We start from the raw sequence: 13,436 nt of genomic DNA on the forward strand, positions 1-13,436 counted from the left end.
TCAAATTAACTGAATTTTGGGAAGCCCCAGGTAACCATGGTTGGGACTGAATCCAAGAGAATCACTAGAAAGGCTAGAGGCTAAGAAGTCCCAACCTCTGGCCTCACCTTTGGGAATGGGAGAGGCAGGAGGGCAAATTAGTCTTTATTAGCCAAAAGTTCAGCCAGTCCTGCTTTGGCCGAAGCCTTGATAAAATCCCTCAGTAGTTGAGGTGGGAGGGAACCTGGAGGGACTGGTGGAGGGAAATTGATACTGGTGCTAGGACTGATGCTGTATGCCTTAAGACTCAATGATGAATAACTAAAAATCACACATCTTGATAAATTTTAAAAAACAGTATTAAAGAAACCTTCTGTTTGAGAAAAGTGGAAATTGGGGAGAGTGACACATCTTTAGAAATTAGGAAAGTTTTTCATGCTTTCCCCAAATATTATCCGAGAAATCAATTATATCAATCTGTTCTTGAATTTTTTTTTTTTTTTGCTTGTTTGGGTCACACTCAGTGATGCACAGGAGTTACTGCTGACTTTGCACTTAGGAATTACTCCAGCGGTGCTCAGGGGACCATATGGGATGCTGGGAATCGAACCCAGATTGGCTGTGTGCAAGGCAAATGCTGTTCTACCTGCTATGCTATTGCTTCAGCCCTGTTCTTAAATTTTACATTTTCATAATAATGCAATCATCAGATGATTTTCTTTTCCAAGTTCTATGAGTTATTCAAGAAAATTAATTGAAAATAAGAAGAAGGCAGCATTGAAACCAATTATCGATAGCTTGTCAATCAGAAATATGCTGATAAATAGGTGTATTACTGGCATCTTAAATAGAATTGGCGGTGGGGCAGTTTTGTAGGACTGAGCTTAAAACCTGTGGCTTTCTTCAGATAGATACTGAGTTAGGAACATCAGACAGAATATCCTCTTGGTGATGAATTTCAGGAAATCCTAAAACTGTAATGGACAGACAACATTAGATCTTGGAAGAAGAGCTAGCCTGCTACCTTATTCTAGATTATGGGAATTTGGATCATATACAAGCTAAAACCCCTCAAGAGACAATTCAGTAGGTAAAGACTGTCAGTGAATAGAACACATAATCTAAAGTCCTCTTCTTGGTAGTGCTCTGACAAATACTCTGAACAATGCAGAGATCCCTCCCTAAGTCATGGAAGCTTGCAAAAGTCTCTACATAATCAGATTCCCAAAGCATCTTGGGCAGTTTATTCAGGTGCTGTGCTTGATTTTCTTGTTGATTTAATTTAAAACTATATTTTTTATCTTTTTAATTTTGATATAAGCTCATACTCAGCCATGTTAGAGACTCCTTTCAGCTTGCTGCTCTTGGAGTTCACTCCCAGAAGTACTCAGGTAATAATTGGTAACAGAAAATAAACCAGGTGTCCCTGCATATAAAGCAGATGCCCCTTTGAGTTATCTCTTAAAGTCTTTCTCTCTCTCTTTTTTGAATGTGTCTAGATTTCTTTAATAAAGTATTCTTGTTTGGGGACTGGAAAAATAGTGCAGAGGATCTGAAACTTACTTTGTATACTGTCGGCAGAGGTTTCGTGGGTGAAATGAGAAGTGGGGAAGAGAGAGACATCAGCCTTTCTAGCCACCTCTGTCATCCCAGGAGGCACCTGGGAGATTTAGAGCTGATAAGTCTGTGATGAGCCCTTGCACAGTACATGCCTCATGTCTCACCAGAATCACAAGACCATCTAGGTCCACCTGACATGCACTTGTTCTGTTTGGCATTGGCGATGATCCCTGCCACCTGATTTCTTGGGAGAAATAGACTCAAACTGAAGTGAGGAATTGTTTTTTGCAGGAAATGGAAATCTGTCCTAAACCTACTCAGGCTATTGGGGTTTGCAGCCTGCCCTTTAAAAAAAATGGGGAAGGAGATAAGATAGTAAAGTCAAATGACTTATTTAGGTAATTTTTGAAGAAGAAAAAGAACAAAGAGAGAGGGAGGGGAGGAGAGAGAGAGAGAGAGAGAGAGAGAGAGAGAGAGAGAGAGAGAGAGAGAGATTAAAGAGAAAACACAGGCTTCTCCAAAGGCAGAGAGCACTGTGATATCTCAGGTGGAGATGCAGGCCCACAGCTCAAGAAGGGAGATGCAGGCAGCTTATGCAGACATCATGTACCCGCAGCACGGGCGTGGGCAGCATGGGCTGGCAACACATGCATGTTCTTCCTTGGTTCAACTTAGCTTATATGAACTTTTTCCAAAATGCCCACACCTGAGCTTTTCTAGCTGCTTAAGAGTTGTTGTGACAGTATTGTCAAGGAGAAAAGTTTGAAACTTTTGATGGTTGTCCTTCTTGTCATTATCTCAGTCCTTTGTTCCTGATGGAGCTTCTCTCTGTAAGGGGTCCAGTCTTCTCTAAGGCTATAGTTTATCATTACCTCAGTTTCTGTGTCCACAGGTTTTGTAACTAATTCTTTCAGCTGCTTAGAGCTTGAGGCAAAGTTACTTCTTCAAATTCCTTATCTTGGTTTTATTACATGCCAAGGATTCATCGCCAGCTCCCCATGCCACCCTCACTATCTGCCTGCCTTGTTCACTTGCTGCACTGTTTTGGATAATCCCTAGCACCACAAACACACCCTGGGCACCACTGCTGTCAGGCTTGAACACAGAATCAGGAATAACCACTGTACACCAATGGGTGTTGCCCCAAAGCAACCCTCACCTTCCATATAAGGTTTGTGCTTCACAATCTGTTTCTCCTGAAGTGTTTTCTGCAGAAGTAAACAAATAATCAGAGACTCAAGTGGAGATTGGGAATGATTTCTCCTTTTGTTTTGAAGAACACAAACATGTCTTAGCCTGAGAACGGGTTTCACCCTAAATTTAGGTTGTAGTGACCAACTCCCATGCCATGTAGACAGGTAGATGGGGAAAGGCCCTTGGCAATGATACTTAGATTATCAAAGTCTCTGGGAAGGAGAATCCTGAGACTGCCCCACCCTGTGGATACAGATAACAGACCTGATAAGACCTTCAGCAGACCCTGAGGAGGTTGCATTCCCCCCACCCCCCCCACACCACCACATGAAGTTCCTCAAATTCCCTTGACCTCTCCCTTAATCTGATTAAAATGTGATCCAGCCTAAAGAAGACCATCACCACTCCCAACCTCCCTGGTAACGTCCTTAGCAACAGACTTTTACCTGGGAAGAAACCCCAAATGGGCGCAGGTTGAAGAAACCCTATAAAGGACACCTTGAACAAAGGAAGTGCGCAAGTATGCTGCCTGAGCTCATATGCTGCTTGCGTCCACATGGCCGAGCACATCCGGTGCCTGAGCACATGTGTTGCCCGTGCATCTCCCTTCTTGAGATGTGTACTTTCATGCTTTCGTGTCCAGTGCTAGGATGTGTGTAGAGCTCTCTCCATCCTCAGAGGAGCCCGCATTCTCTCTTGAGCGCATTACTCCTACTGTTTTTCTTTTCCTCTTATCTCTTCCTCCTTCCCTCAGAAACCTCTAAATAAAATCTGTTTACTTCACTGCTTGTCTACTCCTGAAATTCTTTTCCGCGAGTGAGACAAGAACCCAGTAACCCTGGGTCCCGGGTGGTGGAGGCAGTTGGGGAGAAAGTGACCGTCTTTCTCCTCCCTGCTTCACATACGTCACCCGTGGGGCCCACCGACATCAACGTAAACTGCTGGTGCACCTTAGTGGCTCCATCATGGAAGCTAGTTAGGTCTCAATCTATGCCATGCAGGATTTTTGTCTTTACCAACCCTGGACTTTTCAGCACTCACCCCAATGACAACACAAAAGTGAGTGGTGAAGTGGGTAGGAGGGAGTTAATTTTAACAGTTACTTCCTCCCACACTTTGAGTCTCCTTGTCATCTGCATACTTCATCAAAAATAGTAATGCAATTGAGATGAGTTGTAGGACATGCAGCTGTGTCAGAGAATTACAATACCACCAAGTTGTAATTCAGTGTAGAACTCTTAGAGTTAAAAAAAATTATCGATGATGTGCTTGTTAGCACATAGTAGGTGTTCCAACAGCTTTGAACTTACTAGAATTTACCTCTAAGCCTTTATTTTCCAATATCTCAGAAGTAGAAATAGATTTGCTATCTGAAAAATACAATTGTGCTATAAATATGTACTAGAAACTCTAAACCATGTGTCCACATGTTTATGGAATAGGAAAGCTGCTGAAAACTAAGAATCTCAGCTGTTTTTGAGTTTTCTCATTAATATATGTTTGCTCTTTCTGATTCCTTTTGTTTTCTGCTAGCAGACAAGTGGTAGCAGGTGCCAAAGTTTAAGAGAAAATATGAGAGAAAAACTTAAACAGGATTATAAATATCTATTCATTAGCTCCTTTTTCTTCCTGCAAATTATGTGGGGATGTGACTGAGAACCAATTATTTCACATGGAAGAGTCCTGTGCTTTTTTATAGAAAGCTAGGCTGAGCCTGTCCAGTAAGGAATGTGGTAAAATAAGTTCTAAATAAGATCTGAAGTATCAGATTGTGAATTTTAACAAAATAAGCAAGGCATAGGGCTTCCAACTGGCCATTTTTGTTTTGTTTTATTTTCTGCTTCTTTTAGCATTGAAAGATCACAGACACAGAAAATTCCTCCCACTGGAATATCCAGAAGTTTGGTTGCACTTAAGAGTTTTAGACTCAACAGTGGTGAAATACTAAGCCTAACTAAGCAAATTCTCACTTTCAGTTCAACCTCTCCTTTATCTTTGCCTCTTTGTTCTTTGCTAATGGGAGGGCCATTATCACTTGCAGACAAACCAACCTGCTCTTAGAGAAATAACAAAAGGACAGGAAGTATGTCTCATTTGCTGACTCTTTTCTTCTACATTATTTGTATGTAAAACACATAATGGGTATAATTTCTCTCTTTTCGAGTAGAATGGTCAATGTGTTCTAGTAGCAATGGCAGCAACAGGATATACAAATCCTGAACAAAGAAATTGATGCACTTACCTAGTGTGTCAAATACCAAGTAATTATAATACATTTCAAGATACTATCTATATGGCTCCAATGAACAAGACAAGAAATTAAAAGAAAATTTCACTCATTCTAAAATATACAGTCTGTACATTATTAGACAATCTAAAGTGAAAATTAAAAAAAATATATTAGTCCCTTTGGACCAGGGGAAAAGTACTAGAGTTAAGATACTTGCCTTAAATTATGCTTCCAACCTGGATTCTATCTCCAGCACCACATTTTGGCCCCTGGAGCACCACCTGGAGTGGTCCCTGAGCACAGAGCCAGAAGTAAGCTCTTAGAGCAATCAGGTGTGGGCCTGATCTCATCCCATTTATCTCACACCTGTCTCTGCTTTTGTTTAATCTTTTATATCACTGTGAGGTGGTAGAGGCATAAAAAGACTAAGGCTCAGGGTAACCTATGAAAGGAGAGAACAGGTTACAGTGTGAGCAATGCTAAAAACTCAGCATTTGGGCTATATGTCTTTTACAAAGTACAAAGTCTGTGCCTATTACAAAAAAAAAAAAATAAGTCCCACCTTATTCTTCAGGGTAAGTTTCAGAATTACATGGTTATCCAAAAGTTAACTAAAAATATTCAAGGACTAGGGATTTATCACCACAAGAATAATCTAATTTATAACAATCATTACACAATTTTAGTTCAAGTCATTCTCTGATGTACTCAATTTTTTTATTGTTCTTTCCTTGAATTCTTTCCTCTTCTTTTCCTTTTACATTCCCTTTCTTCTCTCTGTCCTTATCTCCATCCACTTGTTATTTTCTTTTCATCCTGATTCTCTATTAAAAACTCCAAAAATAATTAACTAAGCACCCATTATTAACATATTGCTAAAATCTTGAAAGATACGGTAAGAATTAGTATAAAGATCAGGACTTCTTCTAAAGGTAGGATGCCTCTATGGAAATTTTAGGATATACTGATGTAGGCATAGACTAGACAGGGAGGGACCCCATGGCAACAAAAATCTTGGAAAGTAATAAAGCCACTAGTCCTGAGGCTGTCCAGACCCACCTGTGAATACAGGAAGTAGGATCTGTTACGGCCTTCTCCAGCAGCAGACCCTGAGGAGAAAGGACCCCTCCCTACAGAAAAGGACCTCAAAAAAATTCCTTGAGAACTTGCAATTACGTTCACCAGATTAACTTGAGTGGCTCAAGTCACAGAAGACCATCCCAACTCTATCACCCTTGGCAACCACCCTAGCAATGAACTGTTACCCAGCTAGAAAGCCACACTTGGAGGAGATTGGAGAAATCCTACTGGAGCAATAGCACAGTAGGTAGAGCATTTGCCTTGCATGCGGCCGACTGGGGTTCGATTCCTTTTTCCCTCTCGGAGAGCCTGGAAAGATACTGAGAGTATCTCACCCGCACGGCAGAGCCTGGCAAGCTACCCATGGCATATTCGATATGCCAAAACAGTAACAAGTCTCACAATGGAGACATTACTGGTGCCTGTTCGAGCAAATACATGAACAACGGGACGACAGTGGTACAGTGATATAAAAGCCAGTTTGAACAAAGGAAGTACATGCATATGCTTCCTGAGCCCATGTGCTGCCTGTGCCCCATGGTCAAGCACCTGTGGTTCCCAGGCATATCTCTCGTCTACATCTCCCCTCTTGAGAGGGGGAGATGGCTTTGGAGGAGATGGTCTATGGAGAAGCCCGCATTCTCTCTTGAATGCATTACTCCCTCTTTTCTCTCCCTTCTTCCCCTTGCTCAAACACTAAAAATAAAATCTGTTACTACTGTCTACTCCTGAAATTTCATTCTGTGAGATAGGACAAAGTACCTGGAAACTCTGGGTTAGTCCTTGGACTGACTTTTCTTTCCTGCAAAGAGCAATTGCTTGCTCCTGCCTGAGTCTGAGGCTCTCTGAGAAATTGGGTGATGGGAATCAACTCCCCTGCTGAGAAGACCAAGTGGACATCATGTGTGGCTTGACAGCTACATCGTGAGACTGGTAGGACCCAAGGTTTGTGCCACGCAGGGGCTCGTCACAGACTTCATCAGTTCTTCTCAGCCGGTACCAGGGTGGCACAGGTGGATTGGAAGAAAATGACTGTCTCTCCCCTCTTTGCCTCATGTAGCCACATGTGGCTGTCCACCAATTTTAAGACAAGAATTTGATATGTACAGGAGCTGGGGAGATAGTACAGCTGGTAGGGCACTTGCCTTGCATGCTGCTGACCTGGCATCCCATATGGTTTCCCCAGCACTGCCAGAAGTAATTCTTGAGTACAGAGCAGGAGTACTCCTGGGTATTGCCAGGTGCCACAACTCCAGATTAAATTAGATTAAAACTAAAAATGTAATAAGTACATGTTGGCGTTTGAAAAAATAGTACAATTTCCATAACACTTATGTTATTATAGAAGCATGGCATTTCACTGATTTTTTTTGTGGGTTTATGTGCATAAAACAAAATCTTAGTTAATAAATAGTGATGTACACAACTATCTAAGAAAAGTTTATGGATATTTCTTGTTTGGAGTTGAAGTGGAGTTGCCAAATAAATATAACTTAAAAAATAGAACATTTTACTTACACAAATATTCTGATTAGGTTTGCTAGGGCGTTAGTCAAGGTCTTCTTACTTCTCCAAAGAGTAATGGATAAAATGATAAAATTATGACCAGAAGTAATCTATCTCAGTATTTTGAATGATTGTGTGATTGTGTTCAAGGCAAGCACCCTACCCATGGTATTATCACTCAGGCTTAAGTAGGGTTAAGCCTACTTAAGTATGATGACAAAGTGATAGAGAAAGCATTCAAATTAGATTTTCCATTTTATTTTTAATTCATTGTTCTTGGCGGTATATAATTGGCACATAATATTTATTTCAAGTATGCAGTGTTCTGATGTGATGCATTTATATGTTACAGTGTGACGATTACTGTAGTGTTAATTAATGCCTTTATTATATGATGTAATTATTGTGGTTGGCTGCCGGGGCTGGGTAGCCAGCTGGGTCCCAGCAGCTGACCTCTACTACCCAACTGCTGCCACGCTCCAGGCCTCTTTCCACACGCTCGGGCCGAGCCTCACGCATGAGCGAAGTTCCACGGAACACAGGTAATGCGGAACTTTGTGATCTTGGACTCTGGGCTCAACGGGACTTGGGAGCAGAGATCCTCTGCCTGCTTTCCCCAGTCTCCTGCGACCAAGGGGTCACACCCATAAGCCACCTCTCGTCAGCCACCCTCCAGAGCTCACAGCTGCTTCTCCTAGAAGGGAGCATAAAATGAGGCCCCCAGAACCATGCCACTGAACTCCGCACCAGGCTGTTTTCACTGGGGGTGCCCCAGAAAGGGGAGGATGAGAGTTCTTCCCGCACCAAAGGACCCAGCCCTGGAAGCTGACCTCCACTACCCTACCACCACCATGCTCCAGGTCGCTTTTCACATGCTTGGACTGAGCCTCACACATGAGTGAACATATTCCTGGACCTCACAGCCAGAGGGAAATAAATATGTAAACTTCTCATAGAGCCTGGCAAGTTACTGAGAGTATCCTGCCCACACGACAGAGACTGGCAAGCTCCCCGCGGCATATTTGATATACCCCAAACAGTAGTAATAACAGGTGCCATTCCCCTGACCCTGAAAGAAGCCTCCAATCATTGGGAAAGACGATTAAGGAGAGGCTGCTAAAATCTCAGGGCTGAGATGAATGGAGACATTACTGGTGCCCACTTGAATATATTGATTAACGATGGGATGACAGTGATACAGTGATACAGTGAATTATTGTGAGTGTGGTGAAAACATTTATGATCTAATAGGAGAAACTTTGAAATGCATATTTTAGAAAATATGGAATACCTCTCAAATATGGGATCATTGTCACAAACCGGTCAAACCGGTCTTTCCATTTTGTCCCAATTTTAGCACATGTGTGGCTGAAGTAAACAGTAGAGAAGATCTATCATGGGGCATCTCAGTAAATAGGCAGGTGTTCTGTTTCTTAAAACCTACCACATTATTCTGGTCTTTCTTATCAATGCTATAACTTACCCAATAACTGCCCTATAAACTTTAATTTTCTTATTCTAACCAGAGACAGAACTAGATTTTATTCATCCAACAACTCTGACTGAAACAATATGTTTGTGCTACCTGGAAGATATATGCAAAAGTATAGAACATGTAAGAATCTGGAGCGATAGCACAGCGGTTGGGCGTTCGCTTTTCACGAGGCCGACCCGAGTTCGATTCCTCTGCCCCTCTCGGAGAGCCCGGCAAGCTACCGAGAGTATCGAGCCCCTGCAGCAGAGCCTGGCAAACTACCCGTGCATATTGGATATGCCAAAAACAGTAACAATAAGTCTCTCAATGAGAGACGTTACTGGTGCCCGCTCGCACAAATCGATAAGCAAAGGGATGACAGATGTAGATCAAGAATCTGATCTCACATGTGGAAGTTGAGTTTGAGAAAATAGGTAAAGATGTAGGGGTGAAATGGATTAGGAATTTCACAAATCATCTAATGTTCTATGAGCTGGCAAGTCAGGGGATCAGAGAATTTTGTTCCTGATTGTCTATTTTAATTTTTTATTTCCAAATATCTTAAATCAGTAGCTCAAGACTGTGATTGCTGGTGCTGTGGTTTAATTTAAAATTTAAGTATTTATGACAAAATATTAGTTATAATTTCTATTGATGGCTTTTTTTCTCTCTTGACAGAAATAAAACAGAGAATATAATTTTGTTCTTTAAATTAGGTATTAAGGGGGTATGGTCCACCAACAGATCGATCTGTACCTGTGGGGCGAATGCATCAGCAGCCTGATGGTGTCTTCAGGCTTCCAGATACCCCAGAATTACCGCTGTGCCTTTTGCCAGACCCCAATAACTTGGGACCAAGTTTACTAAGAAACTAAGTTAGGTATGTGGGAGCCGCACCCACAAACCACCTTCAGCTCAGCTATACAAGGTCATTTATTGGCCTTATTTCAGAGATCCATAGATAAATCTCAAAAGAGTTTAAAAGCCACAGTTAATCTCGGACCCATGCATGGCTGAACAGACTGGGGTAAATCAGAGGGGGGCGGGTTGGCCTGGTGGCCTGCCCAAGCAAAGCCCCCAGCAGCCACTTGCTTTCAACAACCAAAATCACCACAATACCCCTGGCCTGACTCCACTGTTTCAGGAAGGACCTCACCAAGTTATAATCTGCTAAAAATTCTGGTATGTGGGTTTTGTGATTGAAATCTCCAGGCTTTCTCAGAGTTGGGATAGGCTACCTCCCCAACTTCCCAATGCACATGGAAGCACTGGCAGTCACCCACATGAACCAACTCCAGTGTCACGCTGTAAGCTCTACTACTAGCCTTGCTTCACAGACCCCTAGATAAATCTCAAAAGAGATTTAAAAAAAAAGCCTCAGTTAAGCTCGGACCCATGCATGGCTGAACAAACTGGACTAAATTGGAGGGGTTGGGTTGGCCTGTACCTGCCCAAGCAGAGTCCGCAGCAGCCACTTGCTTCCACAATCCAAAATTGCTGCCATACCCCCAGCCTGACTCCATGTCTCAGGATGGACCTCACCAAGATATAATCTGCTGAAAATTTTGTAATGTGGATCTTAGCACACCAAGAGCCCTGGCCCAGAAAAACAGAGGCAAGTTCCAGAAGATACCACTGCACCAGGGATCTCTCTGGGCTTCATACTGAGCCAGTTTTACCAGGGCACCCCAGATGGAGCAGGTGCAGTCTCCCTGCCTACTCCAGATGGAATCCCAGTGACCAAGAGCTTCCAAAAGCAAGACCCCCGTTATGTGTGTTCTTGAACTAAATCTCTAGGCTACATGGTGGTAGGGAACCTGGCTTGTTTCTCCCTGGTCCCTGCCTGACCAGAAGACTGGCTCTCACACCGACAATTTGCCTCCGGGTGCCATCTTATTGCACCAACAACCATGGCCCAGAGATTCCCAATTGAATCCCAAAATGGATTAGTGCCATACAGAGATGTCTCTGGAACCGAACCATTTACAATCTAGAAATTTACATTTGCGATCATGGCCATGTGAGCTCTTATGATATTCAAAATGAGCAATGGAAAATAAATTATCTAGTGTCTGCCCCTGGTAGTTAGGCTTGAATGCTGGTGGGAAAATTCGAGCAAAACATAATGCCCAAAATTAAAGAGAGTATTGAGGAAATTGTCTGCCTTAATGTCAGGGTGAAGACTGGGATGAGGTGATGGAAAATGTACACTGGTGGAGGGATGGGTGTTCCATCATTGTATGGCTGAATCTCAAACATGAAAGCTTTGTAACTCTATCTCACGGTAATACAATACAATAAAAAAGTAATATGGAGTTTATGCCCAATTCAATCAGCTTAATCAATGGCTGAAAAAATAAATAGCAATATTCCTACATCATTAAAAAAATAGGTATTAAGCTTAATGAAAAAAGATTGTTTACCAAAAAATAAGTTAGTAAGTTTGCTTCATGAAATAAAAAGTATTGATATGATTCACTATAATAAAATTTAGTAGTTCCAGGTCTGGAGAGATAGTACAAAGTATAAAGTCTTACATTACACACTATCAACCTCAATTCTATCCCTAAAACCATATATGGTCCCCCAAACACATCAGAAGTCATCTCTGAGCAGAGAGCCAGGTAAGCACCAAGCACAGTTGGGTGTTCTCAACTCTAAAAATTATAAAAGTTTTTATATTCTTACATTTTTATCTAATTAAATACAAAATACTTTTAGGAAAACTTGTCTCCTAAAGTGTGCCTTGCCTAATAATAGCAAACAGAAAATAACACACTTATATAAAATGGATATAGTATTTCCTTAAAAGTGAGAAATATATCTTATCATTAATGCTACTTGGTAATAAAAGCAAAACAAAGAATATTAATTGTTGAATTTTAATTAAAAATATAATTAAATGTGCTAGTAAGATATATGTAGAATACAAAGAGAATTATAATAAAAATAGTTGAAACTAATTATAAAATGTAAATAAAAATTTAACTACATATTCAGAACATGTGATCAAGTGTCCCTCTATACCAATAACCAACTATAAAATGCAAAAGAAAATGAGATGTTACATTACCCAGAATATTCTAAAGCATTTAAGATTAAGCTAGTAATCACATTAAGAAGATAAATAATGCAAAAATACTTAAGATTCAAAAAAAGTCAAAAGAAAAAATATAACCATATTATTCATAGATGTTACTATATAACATTTTTAAATGTCACCCATCCTACAAATTTAATCTAGTAATTCAAGGCAGTTTTTTTTTCTATTCTGGTGGGTTTGGGGAAGTATATGTACAAAACACTTTAAACATATGGTCAAAACTAATACACTAAAGAATTTGGGGCTGGAGCCATTGCACAGCAGGTAGGTCATTTGTCTTGCACATGGCCGACCCGGGTTTGATTCCCAGCATCCCATATGGTCCCCTGAGCACCGTTAGGAGTAACTCCTGAGTGCAGAGCCAGGAGTAACCCCTGTGCATCACTGGGAGTGATCCAAGAAGCAAAAAAAAAAAAAAAAAAAAAAAAAGAATAGTTACAAGCTGGGGGTTCATCAGATCCATATTAAAGAAAAATTATGAGAAACATCTGTCGCCAGTCAAAATGGGTTAACTGATTTTGTTCTGTCTGAAACAGTTAAACAAATACAAAATTATGAGCAAGGTATTTTATAAGTTGGACATCAAACAGTGAAAGATGGAAAACAGTCAGAGGGATGGTATATAGGTAAGGTTCTTGACTTGCACATAAATAACCTGGGTTCAGTCCCCAAATGTGGTTCCTAGTCTCCCCCTGGAGTGAACTACGAGTAGAGAGCCAGGAGAAGCCCTGAACACTGGCCCCAGAACCAGACAGAACAGAAATATCTGGGAGAAATTAAGCTCCCAACTTTCTTGGAGAAAGCTTTCAGAACACAGAAAAAGGCAAACACAGAGGAGGCACAGACTTTGAGAACTGAGGTATAGACTCTGAGACAGCTAAGAGTCTGGGCTGCCCAACTGGTAGTTTTTCACTAAACATTTTTTAAATGGATGACAAAATTGCATAAAGAGATCACCAGAGACTCTCCCTTAGCTGAATTTCAAAAAAACCTTGTCTATGAGCACTGGAGCAGGAAGAACCCGACCTTGCAAAGCGGCCCTGAAGTGAAACTTTGCAAAAGAGAATAACTGGGCAATGTTAGCAAAACAGGATGTTTGCTTCATGTGTCTGGCCTTGAGTCTCCCTCAGCCCCCTAGTCACAATGCCTTGAAATGCAGAAACCGTCACATATGCATTTAGGGAGTCATCCTAACCGCAACGTATAGACTTGAAGGGAATTGGACCAGGGGCAAAACAGAAGGAAAGGTAATAGGCCACTAGTACTGATCTCTTTGTACTGTGCCTCCTGTAAGCTAAGACCCTCTATAA

This window comes from Sorex araneus, chromosome X (assembly GCF_027595985.1).
Source record: "Sorex araneus isolate mSorAra2 chromosome X, mSorAra2.pri, whole genome shotgun sequence".
NCBI classification, from domain to species: Eukaryota; Metazoa; Chordata; class Mammalia; order Eulipotyphla; family Soricidae; genus Sorex; species Sorex araneus.